Source organism: Oryza glaberrima, chromosome 5 (genome assembly GCF_000147395.1).
Source record: "Oryza glaberrima chromosome 5, OglaRS2, whole genome shotgun sequence".
Taxonomy (NCBI): domain Eukaryota; kingdom Viridiplantae; phylum Streptophyta; class Magnoliopsida; order Poales; family Poaceae; genus Oryza; species Oryza glaberrima.
In genome coordinates this window covers 7128806-7146099 of record NC_068330.1, presented here as the reverse complement: position 1 = coordinate 7146099, position 17294 = coordinate 7128806, and positions in this window count along the sequence as shown.

The window sequence follows — 17294 nt, the reverse complement described above, 5'->3', positions numbered from 1 at the left end:
ATATGCAGATGGCAAGAAACATCTTGATCTATCTCTATCTACAATCTTGTCCATTATATATATCCTAATATTTTCTTGATGGTTTAGTACGGTGGCCGACGAAAAGACCCATATCTTTCTACATCATCACCGATGAGACTGCTTTAGGGTGCTAGTGTTCTTTTTTATAAAAAAAAACAGTAGAAATTAAGTCTACTGTGCTATATTAATATATCCAATAAGTTCCTTGTGTTGATTTTCATTTATGTTAAAAAGGAAACTTATGAATATCATGCATCTGTGTAACCGTAGGTTAAATGTTCATCATATTTTTTTCATGCAAGGAGTCAATGTTAGAGGAGGTATTATGCACAGATTGTAAGGACTATCTATGAGAAATTATGGGGTAGAGCCGTAGAAGCATGGCATCTCTTACATGTACAGGTGTAACAGGTCTAGGAGTACAAGTGTTCACAAACGTTAAAGTGTATGGTTTTACTGCATAATGCACGTTTTCTCTACCTTTCTCCATAAGGTTTTGTTGTACAATTTTTTTTCGTTGTTATTTCAGAAGTTTTCTTTAAGGGGATGTCAAAATTTTAGCCAACTGAATCATTTTTATAACTTTTCTCATCCTCTATGACAACCTCTATTACATATTTATAAACAAAATTCTATTATTTTCTTAGATAAAAGATTGGACAATTAATTAATACAAGCTAAATAGGGAATAAAGTTACAATTCATAATTTTTACCTACTTAAAAGATTCGTACTATTTCTACAGTCCCACCCCTCTATATCTATTACCCCTTCGTCCCAAAAAAAACTCAACTTCTACAGTTTAAATTTTATCAAAAAAACTAACTTCTACCATCCTACCTACTCTCAGCACATAAAACGAGAAGTTTTGTCTCTTAAATATCATTGCCTACCTATCACCATTATTACTTTTTCCAATAATGAGGGCTATTTTGGGCATTTTTACTCCCCACTAATTTTACATTGGGATGCTAGGATTGGCCTTTTTTTTGGGATTGAGGGAGTATTATAAAAAAATTAGAGGTGTTTCTACCGTTCCACCTCTCTATTTCTACTATTATAAAAATAAAAAATGTTTTTTTGGGTGCTTGGTACGTTGTCCGTCTTTCATACGTATTCGCCATCCATCTTTCACGCTAGCCCTATCATATATATCACATATATGGGTCGGCAGATAGGATTGGATTAGGGGAGACCTAATGGAGTAGCTCTCGGGAGGCCCATCAACCGTGCAATACTAATATGTGTCTGAAAGTTCAAGTGCCATTAATTAGGTTTTGGTGATTAATGACAAATCCAATTATGTGATACTCATGTTTTTATAAGCATTTCTTTGCCTAGTCTCATGTGGATATGAAAGTAGAGTGTGTGAGAGGTGATTCCCGAACTTCTTATGAGTTGAGATAGAAACATTCATTGATGGTGGACCTAAATCACAATGATGAAATGCATGGAGATCAAGCTATATGTATCACTCTCTCTCCATGTACATATTGATACGTTCATATATAATATTTCCATGTGAATAACAATATACATGTGAGACTAATGTTTTGTTTGAGTCTTTTCTCTTATTTAGTCTCTTTACATTGAGAACATGAAGATGATGAAGGTATACATTTATTTTAGTGCTTATATTTGATAAATGCATTCTATTCTTGTATAGGGTAAGCTCCTAATGTTTCATTCTTTTATGCATACTCTTACTTCACACAAACATTTTGTATGCATACATTTAGGAGAAGCAAATCGTATATTTTAGTTATGCATGTAATCGATCCAAGTTATTCACTTTCATTTAATTGGGATCTTTACATTTGAGCATATATTTGAGTATATGACACTTGTGGTATTGATTAATACTCATCATTTATTCATATTCTTTTATACATGTGATGGGTTGGTCAACATGTGGAGATTGCCAACTGGATCATTGGGACTAATAATTTTATTTAGTTGAATGAAAGAAATAGGTCCCAAGGATTGCAAATATATTGATGCTCAAGTGATATAATTACACCTAACAATACCAAGAATGACAAAGTGAAGATATTGAAGATGTGGGATACGAAGTGGCTACCATGGCAAGACGGTGAAGGCCATGTGAAGCTCAGTCACGATGGACCATGCGGCGGTGAAGGGCAAGCAAGGGGCTTGGCGCCGAAGAACTGTCACACCCAGAAATTCATGAACCAGAATTTCTAAGCTGAATGTGCATTAAACCCCCTGTCCAGGACCAGCTAGGGTACACAAACGACAATTGTTGATATACTGATCCACATCTTACAAAAATATAAAAGATTACAAATGCAGCGGAAAAGATAAAAGCGAGCTAAGCCTGAAGACTTGACTCCTGCAGCGGGCGATTCCATTCCATAGGCATCCTTGACGGCAGCGACGAAACCAACTTCTTCGAGACATCTCCAACTGAGAAGAACTTCAACTCTGGTGTGGGGGAAAAGAGAGTAAGACTGAGTACTACCCACTGTACCCAGCAAGTCATACCGGAAGAGAAGGTATGATGCAGGATATATCCAAGGGAGGCTAAAGGTTCATTTGCACAAAGCAGGCATTTAAAAGCAGTAGTTGAAAGCAGTAAAACAGTTGTAGTAATTAATCCATATTAACCAATCACTGCTCAACGCTACACCACGTTGCAACAGGCCCAACCAACCACCTGAACTACACCAATTCAATACCTAACTAGGGTGAGACTAATCACGGTGAATCTGGTCGACCGCCCATAACTGCAGGCATGGCTATTCGAATAGTTTTACTCTGATCAGAGGTGTACAACTGTACCCACAAGACACAGCCCCACGACATGTTTCCGTGCGTGTCACGCCCTAAAAATCGCCTAAATTAATAATCCATATTTTAAATCATTTCTAGAAATTATTTTTAAAAAAAAGCCTTCAAGTTAAACTCTAATAATCTAGGAGAAATTGTAACATAAAACTGAGTTAGATAAAATCTCGTTAAATACTTTGCTTGTTTATCTATTTTCTAGATTTTTCTGGGAATTATTTGAGCAAGGAAAGTATTTTTAAATAATGAAACATCATTTCACGAATTATTTTAATTGGAAAAGTTTTTAAAATCCTCTCCTAAGCCGTTGGGCTGATTTCAGCCCAACATCTCTCCCCCTCGTGTGCGTGCTGTGCAGCCCAAGCCGGCCCAAGCCGAGCTGCTCTTCCCCTTCTCAGCCCAGCCGAAAGTCTATTTTGCCTCCCTCAGCACTGTTCATCTTCTACCTTTAGCAGCCGAACTGAGACCGAATTGGCTCGGTTTTTCTCCTCCAAATCCAACCTTTTCTCTTGTGTTTTCCTAAAATTTGTTGAGGGGAAATATTTCCCTTATCTCCCTCTTTCGTATCCCCTCAAGAATCGGAGCAAACCGTTGAGTAATCTCTCTGAATCGAACTCGTTTTCGAGTTTATCTCCAAAACCGAGTTTAGATTTTCCCGGAGCGATTTCTTGCGGGAGGAGTCCGATCTCTTCAATCCAAGGATATAAATAGGACCCCCTAGTCCTCCTCTTTCGTTTGCCCCCTTTCCCGAGCTCTTTAGTGCGCCGTAGAGTCGCCGCCGCGTCGCTTTAGCCGCCGCTGTCGCCGGCCAACCACCAGCCGCGCCGCGCCGTCGCCCTAGCCGTCACCACTGCCTCCTCTCGCCGCCGTCGGGTGCGCGTGACCGAGGGCTAGCCCGGCTGCACCTCCCTCTTCATCGCCGGCCGCCGTAGCTCGCCGTCGCCGGTTATACCGAGCCGCCGCCGTCGCCCCTTCGTCGCCGGCCGTCGTCGGTCGTCGTTTGGCACGAGGGTGAGTACCGTTGGGTTCGCCTCGTCGTCCTCTATGTGTACATGCCCTTCAAATTCGCAGCCGACCATCCAATCTCCGGCGAGGTGGCCATCTTGGTCCGGCCATTGATGATGTCATTATGACGTCATCATCGTTTTTCTTTTTCTCGTTTCTCCAATAGATTAAATCCTCGGAAAATCATAACTAAATAACCGTAGATCCGTTTCAGGTGGTTCAAGTTGCTAAATTTTTCTAAAATCAAGATCTACATGTTAAAAATATCCACATGTATTGTTCATGCTTGTTTTTGTACTGTTTTGTTGATTTTGTTTATTTGCTTTAGTTTCCGACGTTCCGGAGGAGAGCGTTTCAGTTGAGGAAGGTTCAGAGGTTTTCGTGGAAGCTCAAGGCAAGTCACACAGATCCCAAATAACCCTTTGAGCATGTTGAACCCGTTTAAAGCTAATGTTTTATTTCAACTTATGCATTATTTTCGAATGTTATCGGGTGGTGAGCCTTTTCCCATTTAATTATGGCCGAAGATGACTTTATTTTCCTATGGGTTATAATTTGATTAGCTTGAACCTTATATATTGGTTTGGTTCAGCTAAATGCTATATAGGTATAATTGCTTAGTCATGCTTAGAAACATAAGCTCATTAATGGGATGAATCATACTACATTATTATTCACGATTATATTTAATGGTAGCTCACGATGGTTAATCGTGTTATGTTAATTAATTGATAGTTAAAACCTGATTAAGGTGGGTTGTGAGCATATGGTTTTGATGGTCGTGCTCATGACAATTAAGGACTGGTTCACGAGCTACTGTTGTGAAACATTTACCGTGCCAACCACAAGCCAGCGTGGGCAACGGCTTTACCTTTTGTATAGCATGATTCATTATGGGGTGCCAGACTGAGAAGCAGCGAGAAGTCCGTGGGGGTCGCTGGGGAGTCCATGCCTCTGGTTGTGCGAGGGGTATTGTCACAGTTCCTTTCCGAGGTACCGTGGTGGTATTGAGGCGCATGGTAACATGTTGTGGAACTGTGTCTTGTGGGTACAGTGGTACATCTCTGGCCAGAGTAAAACTATTCGAATAGCCGTGCCCGCGGTTATGGGCGGGTCTAACAATGTTTTTCGTGATTAGTCTCACATTAGTCATTGATGGTAATTGTGATAATTAATTTGACTCCTGGTTTGGAATGGTATATTCCTGATATGGAGGTTTGATTTGTACAACCGGGGTTGGTTGTTCAGATGGGGTTGGGCCTATGCAACACGGGTGTGTTGTATAGTGTTTACTTAATACTGATTAATTATTCAACTGTTTTAATACTCTCTTAAATATTTATTAAATGTTGTTTATGCCAATGAGCTATATTATGCCATCCTTTGTTATCCTGTGCACTTGCATATTTGCTGTGTGGCTTGTTGAGTATGTCATATGCTCATTCTTGCAATATTCAATCATCAGAGGAAGAGTACTTCAGTGAAGGTGATGATCTGGAGGACTAGACTTGGTCCGGGTTAAGTTGCCTGTGGAGTGGAGTCACCATAGCTGTTCCGTAGTTTGTTTTATTTTCCGCTGCGTAGAATTTTATTTTTTTGAGAGGAACTATCCACCTCTGTAATAATTTGCTATTTTGCGAATATTAATTAGTTGTTTAAGAGTACTCTATTATCAATTTGTTATTGTGTGCCTCGGCTGATTCCTAGACGAGGATTTAACACACATGTAAGCGTTTGGAGTTTTGGATAGAAATTCCGGGCGTGACAGTGCGCCGACATGCCATCACGACATACCAGAAAGAGACCGTGACAGGACCCTTCGCATAGCCCCCTCTAACCGATCGCACCACACCTCAGGGTTCGCCCCCGTCCCCAGCAGGCAACGGGCAGCCCCCCTCTCGTGCCGCGGTGAATCCGGAAGCCGATCAACCGGACACCCCGGCCGACCCAACTCCATCACGCCCACCCTCGCCCGGGTACGTTGGCTAGAGGAAAGCTACACTACAAGTCCAGCCGTTGCCCACGCTGGCTTGTGGTAAGTACGATAAGTCCTTCCAGGGCATCCCGCGAACCGGTCCTTAATCGCTATGGGCACGACTAGAAAAACCATGCACCCACAGCCCACCATGTAGTGTATTTTAATTAACTAACACCATTACGGTGGTACTAATCCAAAGCTATACCAATAATCAAAGTCTATGCATTAATGTAATTCCCCCTTTGTGTACTACTTGAACTAAGCATGGCTAAGCAATCCCTAATCCAACATCTAATCATTTTGATACCCAAGTTATCAATGGCATAAGGTAAACAATATATATGGCTGAGTAGTACGACCCATCCCACATGATATTATGAAATAATGCAACCTTTAATAGAAATGCGGGACATTTGTAAATTGGGTACAATATGATCAATTATAATGCATGACTTGCCTTGCTCTCGCACTAATGAGACCATAGCAACGTCTTCGAGAAACCGCGGATCGACGAAACGGCCGAAATCTACGCGACAAACAAAGCACACAAGCAAAACATGCTATAAGACTACTGAAACAGGAAACAAAACCATTTTTAATGGATTCTATGCATTTTTATGAATTTACTGAGACTTGAATGGAGTTAAACGGAGCTCGGATGAATTAGTTATGATTTTTAGAAGAATCTCTGTGTTTTACTATTAAAGAAAAGTCCTTAATTAATTATTGCGCAATAAAGCATCCCAGGGCTGACGTCACCAGGGGGGTGGCGCCGACATGTGGGCCCCACGGGCCAGCGGCACAAAGAGAGGGAGAGGGGGCAGCTGGCAGGCGGGCCCTACTAGAAGCGGCTCCAAGGGAGGGGACGTGGTGCCTGGCTCGGCACGGCTCCAAGCCGGCCGGCCGGCCATGGGGGAGCGGTGCACGCGGAAGTGGCGACGGCAGCCAACGCGATCGACGGCAAGCGGCAGCACGCGGCGACGCGGCGGCACGACGGCGAAGCGCCGGACGACGACGACGGCGCGGCTCGGCGCTAGGAGGGAGAGGAAGGGGGAGAAAGGGGAGGGGGTGCCTCACCGGGGTTCGGCCGGCGCGGGAGGAGACGACGACGAACGGCGACGGCGAGCAACTGGAGGGCGACGACGAACGGCGGCCGAGCTACGGGACACCCTAAGAGAGGAAAAGAGAGAGGTTAGAGGGAGAGAGGGAGTCCACAGCGACCGAAACCCATGGCCGAAGGCGGCGGCAATGGTGGTACTCACCGGCGCGCGGGGAGAAGCAGGCCCTGACGGTGGATTTGGCCGGGCAGATGGCGGACGCGGCGGCTCACGGGATGTTGAACGCGGCGGCGTCGACGGTGAGGCTTGGTGCGGCGGCTAGTGACGGCTAGCGGTGGCCGGAGCGCGGCTGGAGGGCGGCGGCGATGAGTGAAGCGGCTCGGGAGCAAAGGAGGGCACGGGGAAGCTCGGCGAAAGCGAAAAACGAGAGAGGGGGGACACGGGGAGCGTTTTATAGGTGGAGGGGGAGGCGGACGTGGCCAGGGAGGCGGACGTGGCCGGGGAGGCTCCCGATTTCGCCGGCGACGTGGGAGGTGGAGAGAGAGAGAGGGGGGATTCGAATTGAATCCCGCCCTTGCGGGCGCGTGCGCGTGGGCGGGAGAAGGCGGGGCGTGGGGGCGGCGACGTGGGGGGGCGTGTGGGCACGGAGTGGGGGCGTGGATGTGGAGGAAGCGGCGGCGTGGGCGGCGGTTGCTACCGGTTGGAAGAGGAAGACGGGGCCGACAGGTGGGCCCCACCTGTTGGTGACTTGGAGAGAGGAGGGAGGGAGTGGGCCGGCCTAGCGAGCAATCGGGCGCGCGAGGGAGTGGGTTGACGGCCCAAGAAAAAGGAAAAAGGGAGGAAAAAGAAGAGAAAAGGAAAAGGGGGATTTTCTAGGGATTAAATAATGCACATGCTCATTTTTAATTGGTTAAAATTATTTCCATGGCTCTGAAAATTCTACTAAAAATCCTGTTAGCATATTTTTACATTTAGAACCCAAGAAAAATTCCACATGTCGATTCTGATTATTATTTGCATTTTTTTATTTAGGGTTTCTCTCTTGCCTTTAAACAAATAATTTCTTGCAACAATTTATTAATTGAATTTTGGCTAGGGAGAAGAACTTCAGGGCGTGACAAGAACCAAATCCGGTTGTGAAGGGCAAGTGACGATTTGTCATGATGGACCGTGCGAGGCCATTTGAAGCTACAAGTAACCGCATCAATCATTTGAAAAATATATGGTGAAACGGTTTTGGCATTGGCGTCCCCTTAAGACGATGAAAGAAGGGACAATTTCGTTTTTGCCCCCACTTTCATCTCCAATATTGATTTTGCCCCTACTTTTTAGGGTTTTCATTTTTGCCCCCAGTTTTTTTGAACCGGAAGAGGCTTTTGCCCCTGTTTTTGATGGAGGAGTTAACGGTGTTAAGTAGGACATTTATACCCTCTTCCATCTCTATTCATTGATGTTGTTTTTGCTTCCATTATACATGGCTTTGGAAAATTATTATCTGTTAGACTATTGCCAGGGGCAAGCCAATGGCGAGGCTGCTGGGGCCGCCAAACGGCGACATGTACCTTACCTCGAACACATCGTGGCATCACCTGCCGGTGACCCTGCACGGTTGAGGTCCACTGGAACGTCCGGACGCCGATGACCCTGTGCGGCTGCCTCCACTGGAACGTCCTGACGGGGGAGGTGTTCCGCACCGTGCTGGTGTTCGATACGGCGGCAGAGGAGTTTCGCACGATGCGCAGGCCGTGCGACTACTCCCAAGATGCCGACTGGACCGGCCAGCTCAACAGAGTACAGGGCACCATGGCCGCTTCGTCGTACGACGCAGACGGCGACAGAGTGTTGGCGCTGTGGCTGCTCCGGGACTACGACGAGGAGGCATGGGAATGCGTGTACCGCGTCGCCACCGGGTTCCTCGGCGACGTGGCCAGGACGATGGGGTTCTTCGTCGCCCACATGAGCGACGACAGCGGTGGTGGGGACGCACTGCTCCGGTCAAGTCAGGGGCATCGGTATGGGGTTTACAACCTCAAGACTCAAGAGGGGCGAGGTGGTGGCCGCCGACAGGGAGCTCGGCGGCGACGACGACGATGGTGATGATGTCTCCTCGCGACGCAACATGTGTACCAGGAGAGCTTTGTTTCTCCCGTGCACCCACCGCCGCCGCCTACCCTCTCCCCGCCGCTCGTAGCCGCTTGGCCACTGCTCGCTGCCGCCGACGGGAGGAGCTGCGCCCTAGCCGCCGCCGCCGCCTAGTCACCGCCGCTGCCTGTACAATCGAGAGAAGCAGCGAGGTTGGGGGAAAGAATCGATTCTCCATTAGACTAGTGCCAGGGGTAAAAAAGTAAAACACAAATTCGAAATTTTTTTATTTCATTTATTTCTCTATTTTTTTACTGCCATATACCCGGTCCCACTAACTTCCATCCAAAGCGGGGGTAAACGCCTCTTCCAGTTCAAAAAAGTGGGGGCAAAAACGAAAGCCCTAAAAAGTAGGGGCAAAATCAATATTGAAGATGAAAGTGGGGGCAAAAACGAAATTGTCCCATGAAAGAAAGATGGGAAGAAGGCATTCCTATTGGTATAATTCTCTTCCTATTTACATTTGAGTTTAGGAATGCCGTACTATTAAGAGGGATGCAATGTTGAGGTGTTTGTGTATATCTCGGTGCTCAAAGTGACCTATCATAATGCTACCTTAAGAGAAACCCAAGATTTAACCTATCCTTTAAGTGGTTTTAGACCTTGTTTTTGGTTGAGTTGGTTAGTCCTCTGAGTGAGCTTTCCATAGAATCCAAGATCATAAAAAACGAACTCCCGAGCAAAAAAGTTATGGACGTTTTACTCTGTGCTTTCCGGAAATTCCGAAAAATTATCGAAAATTCCAAAAATGGCTACGAAACTGAGATTTGCTTATATAAATTTTCAGTTTTTTCTGAAAATGCTTTTCGGAAATTCCGAAAATTATAGTCTTGGCCTCCAACGGCTAATTTTTGGGAGGCTCGGGTATATAAACTCCTCCACCCCTCCTTTGAGTGGCTGCTATTCTTGGACAACATTAGATACATCCAAAGCCAAATAGCTAACCTCATTTCCCTACCTTTGTGTGCCTCTTTGTGAGAGGGATTTGAGAAGGGGAGAGAGTTGGATTGAGAGATTGAGAAGTTGAGAGCTAGTGAGCTTCACTCCATACTTTGAGCACTCAAGTTCATAGCAAGCAAATCTTCGATTGTATTTGTTACTCTTGAGACTAAGGTCTCCTAGACGGCTAGGCGTCGCCGGTGAGCACCCAAGGTTGTGGTGTGCCACATAAAGTTTGTAAAGGCTTCGATTTCACCTCCGCAAGGGAAAAAATCAAGAGTGAAACTGAGGAGTGCATTTGTGCAACCTCGTGAGGAAAGGGTTAAAATAGACCCGGCCTTGTGGCTCTCAACGGAGACATAGGATCCGTGGATCCAAACTTCGGGAAACAAATCAATGTGTCTCCTCTCTTAGGTTTGCTCGTTCTTACCATCTCTCATATTGTGCTTGAGCTTGTTTTTACCCGATCTATTTGCATGCTTAATTAATATAGTTGGTGATTTTATATCTTGTTTAGATACCTTGTTTGTCACCTTTTGATTAATATACATTTTGTTTGTTCGAGCTACAAGTTCATAGTTAGTATTTATTCCGTTATCCGCCGAACTTTTCGGTTGAGACCAGAACTTCCGGTATGGTCAATGAACCTGTGATGTAATTGAACATGTTTTGGATAGTGATTTGTGGATGTAATTAACTGACTTGTTATGTAACTGACTTGAGGATAACCTGCGATCTTTGTTTTTTTTTCTGAATTTGTGATAGCCTGTTTTGTGAATTTGTATTAATGTGAGCTAAATGTTGTTAATTGGGCTATAAGATGTCAGATATGTGGATGTTAATTGGGTTTTGTATTGGATTTTAGCTGAGCTCGTTCTATTTGATATATGGGCTTCTTGAGTATGCATGGCCCAAATTCAATTTCATTGCAATGCTTGGGTCTATTGGGCCTTTTGAATATGTATAGCTCACTTAATATAGATGGATATTGTATAATTGGGCTGAATTTATTAAAAATCTAATTGGATTTACAATAGACCTAGCCCATAAACAGGTTGCTCACTACATGGGCCTTAACAGGCCACATAGAATCTTATGACGATTTTTAGGCTTGATAGTGACGAAAATGGGCGTCATAACTCTACGACGACAGAAGGATCGTCACTAGATTAATGACAAAAAAAAATAAGGTTTCGTCATAGAATACTGTCGGTGATATGGGCTTGGGGGTCTCTAGACTAGGCGGGGCGGACGCCACTCCCTCATGTGACTAGGGGTCGGGCTCCCCCGACCCCTTCAGCGGGTTGCCACGTGCGGTGGGTTAGGTGGCCACCTTCGAGCGCTCACCTACCCGCATTAATGACGACCTGAGCAGGCGCGCCACGCCGCATTTAATGGGGCGTGCAGCACGCGCTAAATTGGTCTGTGACCGGTTGAATGACTAATGGGACACGGGGTGTCAGGCGTACTATTGCATGGGTCAGGGGGCATGCTCCCTGTCTTGTCCCATCAGTCATGATGACGAGAGGTCTTAACCTCTCATCCCGGCCAGAGTCGGTCCATCCGCCCTGGTCAATTGGGGTTCCTGTTTCCCGGTGCAAATAGGGACCCGGAAGTCTTCTCCCATTAATAGCAGCTGACATGGGCGCCCTTCGTGTCAGGCAGCAAGATTTGATAGGCCCCATCATAAAAATGACGTGCGCTTGCTTCCCAAGTCAAGAGACAAGACAGGCATTTAATACAAAGCACTTTTCCATCGGAGCTAGGTTTTTGGGCCCATGTGGTAACCCCTTGAGGTATAAAAGGAAGTCCAGGCCTAGTAAAAGGGGGAGGGACGGATACGGGACGATTCATTGGACGCTCCAGAGCAGTCTCTAGCCCTGATGATCAACACCACATTTTACTCCAACAAGGAGAGCTTGTAATCCTTCACTCAAGGAGCATAGCACAGGAGTAGGGTATTACGCTTCTTAGCGGCCCGAACCTGTATAAACCCTTTTGGTCTCATCGTCTTTGTGGGCTTGACCCCCTCAACATCACATGGCTTCGCTCACCGAATCTTCGAATCTCACCCGCTGCCCCCGGCCGAACTCACAAAGGGGGGCCTCACAGCCTCCCGCTAGAGAGGGTCACCCCTCCGACAAACGCCATTAGAGACGCATGATAGGTAATGAATGAAAATTCGTCACGCGAGCGTCAAAGATTACACAACATGACGTAAATTTAATGTTTATGACGTAAATGAAACGTCACCTATCATAAGATCTCTTTTAGTATTACCATACCGGAAGTTCCGATTTGAATTGAAAGTTCTCATCACTCTAATACGCTATTAAGTTGTGAAAAATTTTGGGAACGCCTATTCACCCCCCCTCTAGGTGACATCAAGGTCCTTTCAGTGTCGTAGTCCGTCCAAGCCTCTCTTCGACTCGGTCATGCTCGGACACCCTTCCGCTGACATAATACCTTCCATGAACGCCGCCGCCGGACGGACAATCGCGCTCGCACCTCGTGTGCCCTCACTACTTACGTATATCGACGAAGCACGTTACGCTACCCTACCAGCGTCGAGACCTCTCGATGATCTACACTGATGGACACCATCGACCAACCAGGCGCAAACCACAGTGTATAAGCCCTTGATTGCTTAAGCTTCTTCCTCTCAGAATTTGCAAGCTTAATAACAGCGCAGTTGCGTAACATAGATTTTTTTATTGATTTGTCTCTTATCTACTTATATACTCCGTACTTATTAATTTACTTATATATTATATTAGTACCAGTAGAGATGCCATTGGGTTGGGTGCCATCCACGATTCATATATGCTTTGTTGGCTGATGCATATGTGACAACATGCTCAATGCATGCTTCGTGATATTCCTGGACATGTTTATATCGTAGCCTTTTTCTTCGAACTTTTATGTTAACTTTTATCTTTCTCTACTATTATATATCCCTATCTCTACTTTTATATCTTTCTCTACTATTATATATCCCTATCTCTACTATTATAAAAGTTTTTATAAAAGTTTAAGATGTTTTTATCAGAGTTTTTTCGTACGTCGTGAAAATTTGTGTTCGATTTCTATTCGGCTTGGGCTTGACTTGTCCGTGGCACGCAGAATCCAGACGCGCGATGGAGATGGAAGGCAGATTTTGCGTCATGTCTTGACTCCCGATATCTCACGTCTCAGCGTCACCATCTTTTTTTTTTTCGTCCGCTCTGTGTTCTGTGTCCGGCTCGTGTGTCGCATGGCCCACCGGACCGTGCCTTTCACGATCATTACCGATCATGTTTGCAGTTTGCATCGTCTTGCATGCAATGGAGAAAAGCATGGCGTCACTGATGATCATGCGGCATTGCTGCTGACTGCCAAGAATTGATTTGTCAGATGAGAGTTTCATGTATGCGTGCATGCAGCGTGCACTAAAGTTATAGCCATTAGTATGGAACTATAGTTTATGCAAATGAGTTACACATCCCAAATTAAATTAAAGAAGAAATATTTCGGTTATTACTCCCAAATCTATATTTTTCACTTCCTCGGAGCTAAATTTCATGTATCAAATTTGCATTCAGTATCCATCTATCTATACTTAATTAAAAAAATTCATAAGACTTCTGATGGAATTTTCGTCTGCTACTCGACTCTCATCATCTTGTGTCATCCCACATTGTGCCATTAATTGTTACACTACAGCCGATTGAAATCTCTACTATTATAAAAATTGAAGATGTTTTTGCTGGTATTTTGATACGTCATTTGTATTTGAGTCGGTTTTTAAGTTCCTCCGCTTTTGAAAATACAGATCAGTGTACGAGTCAGATTTTAAGTTCGTTTGCTTTTGAAAATACAAAAGAAGTCAGATAAGAAATTTTTTAAAAAAACATGCATGCTAACTTGACATGGAAGTCAGATTCCTAATTACAGCTCATGATTTTATAAAAAAAAATCTAAGCGAATTCCCACCGTAAATTTTATCCTAGCTAAAACCGTATAACAATAATAAGATTAAAATAACATTCACCCATTGCAACGCACGGGTATTTTTCTATATTATAGAAATTGAATATGTTTCTACCACTACTTTGGTACATTGTCCGTGTTTGAATTGGTTTTTGCGTTGGTATACATTGGTATATAATTGGATTTTCCAAATTTTGACTAGCAACAGCACGATTGAAGTTGTTTCCGTTTAGTCCGATTGGTATGTCGCGAGTCCATCCGTGGGTCCGCCTTATCCACGTATGTGTCTCCGTCGAGCATCGTTGTCCATCCAATAATACCATCCAATAATTATATACATTGGTAATCGAAGAGTTCGATTAAATTACGTTTCACTGCTAGAAAATGTGTTTTTCCATGGGGCCAAAAAGCATTTTCCCTGGCGGGGGAAGGTCCACATGTACGCATAAGTCTACGAAAATATTCGCAGGCGGCCCAATGGCCCGCCTGGGCGGCATCACAATCTTCGCAGGCGCCATAACCACCCCGCCTGCGAAAATGTGTTGGGCGAACAAAAAAATTGCCACCCCCACCCCCACCCCCACCCTACCCACCTCCGGCCACGCCGCCGTTGTAGCCCTCCCAACTCCGGCTAGATCTAGGGTTAGGGAGAGGGGGAGGAGGTGAGGGGAGGCTGTTGCAGGGGCGCCGCCGCCGCTCCCCCTCTGGCCAGATCTAGGAGTGGAGGGAGGGAGGTTAACTGCCACCAACACTACTGGGAGGGAGGGGAGGGGAAGCCGCCGCCGCCACCGCTAGGAGCAGCAGTCGCCACCTCCCTCCGCCAGATCTAGGAGGAGGGAGGGGAGCTGCACGGGTAGTCGCTTGGAGCCGCCGTCGCCACCGCCCTCCCCCTCCCTCCGGTCGGATCTGCTGCCGCCGCTGCCCTCCCGCCTCCCCGCTTCAGCCAGATCTAGGAGGGAGGGGACGAGAGTCGCGTCCGGGTGGAGCCGCCGCCGCCACTGGTGGCAGCCGCTGCCGCCGATAGAGAGAGAGAGGTGGGGGGGAGAGAGGGACGTGGGAGGTGCGGGATGCAGGGGAGAGAGGGAGGAGTTGAGGGAGAGGTGGGAGGTGAGGGAGAGGACTTAGTTTTTTTTTTTTGACTGTTGTGACGATTTTTATGATGCCTAAGCTATTTTGCAGGTGGATCTCTTAAGAGGTATTTTTGCATGCGGACAACGATATCGCCCACGGTTGTTATTTTTGCAGGTGGCCATTTTGCAGGTGGCCATTTAGCTCCGAGAGGCCTATCTACTTAGAATAAAATGTCATCATCTGGGAAAATGGTTTTTCTGGTGGGAAAGTGGTTTTTCTGGTAGTGTTTCTGCTAATCATCTAATTTTTGGTTTCATCTAGGACTGACCACCATCACCATGAGTACCAGCACAATATACATACATACGAGTTGTTACTTTAGAAGATGAGTTTCCAATCAAAAATAATATACGTACGAGTTACGACGCTATTGTCTGGCTCCAGTGTACTACCGAAGCTACGATGAAAGCCTCACACACGATAGATGATTCAGGCTATATGATGAATTTTAGTGTGCGCCTGTTAGCTGTTAGCTGTGCCCACGCTGTAACACGGTCGGACATCCTTAAGATGATACCATTGTACCTATCAAATATACTTGATCGCGAGGTGAAACCGTTACTATATTTTTTTTCTCAAATCCCGTTGCAACGCATGGGCCCTCTGCTAGTATCTATGAAATAAATGAAAAGGTATTCAAACTACATACAACGAATAATGATCTAAAGTTGTACATTACATATCACTGCGATTTTAATTTAAGCTATGTGCAATTTTATGTAGATGAAAACTTAGAAATTTTGAGACGCGTGAAATCTAGTAAATTCCGTTCTTTAATTGTTGCGCTATTCGTATGCTTTTGTTGCAAAGCGGGATATTTGTCGTAGTTGCCATGTGTTCAGGTTCAGTTGTTTAAGACCCTGTTTAGATAGGATTAAAACTTTTAAGTCCCTATCACATCGGATGTTTGGACACTAATTATAAATATTAAACGTAGACTATTAATAAAACTCATCCGTAATCTTGGACTAATTCGCGAGACGAATCTATTGAGCCTAATTAATCCATGATTAGCCTATGTGATGCTACAGTAAACATTCTCTAATTATAGATTAATTAGGCTTAAAAAATTTGTCTCGCAAATTAGTTTTCATTTATGTAATTAGTTTTGTAAGTAGTCTATATTTAATACTCTAAATTAGTGTCTAAATACAGAGATTAAAGTTAAGTCCATAGATCCAAACACCACCTAAACAATCAGACATGTACATATATATTTGTGCGATTGACCTCTCTATATAACAAAAAGAGTGTACTAGTAGTAGTAGTAGTATGACAGACATGAGAAACTACAAAACATCAACGATGCAGGCAATCTAAGTCCCTGTCCTTTATTCCTGACAAAAAAAACACCAAACCTATACTGAGCAGATCATTCCTATAAGAGGCCTGCGTCAAGGGGATCCCATCTCGCCATATTTATTCCTGCTATGTGCAGAGGTGTTCTCGTCCCTGCTGAATGCGGCAGAAGAAAGGGGTGATCTATCCGGGGTGAAGGTTTGTCAACAAGCGCCGAGTATCAATCATTTACTGTTTGCGGATGACTCGTTGTTACTCCTAAAGGCAGATGAACGGAGTGCTGAGTGTCTGCAGAATGTTCTTTCCTTGTATGAACGATGCTCGGGGCAAACCATTAATAAAGAGAAATCTTCAGTAATGTTCAGCATGAACACCAAGGAAAATGACAGGGAGAAGTTCAGAGGGGCACTGGATATTGGAGTTGAAGCATGGAATGAAAAGTATCTAGGTTTGCCGGTGTATATGGGGAGATCAAAATCAAAAACCTTCAGTTATCTGAAGGAGAGGGTGTGGAGGAAAATTCAAGGTTGGAAGGAAAAACTTTTGTCACGGGCTGGGGAGGACATTTTAATCAAGGCGGTTGCACAGGCGATTCCCTCCTTCGCGATGTCTTGTTTCGATCTGACAAAAACTTTGTGTGATGAAATTAGCAGTCTCATTTGCCGCTTCTTTTGGGCGCAACACGATCGGGAAAATAAGATGCACTGGATAGCCTGGGATAGGTTGTGCAGTCGGAAGGAGAAGGGGGGGCTGGGTTACAGAGACCTGCATCTGTTTAATCTAGCCATGCTGGCTCGCCAGGCTTGGCGGCTTCTGTCCAACCCAGACTCTCTATGTGCAAGAGTTTTAAAAGCTAAGTATTTTCCAGATGGGAAGCTTTTGGAGGTGAAGGAAGGCCCAGGTATTTCCTATTCATGGAGGAGTATCGTGCGTGGTGTACAGGCG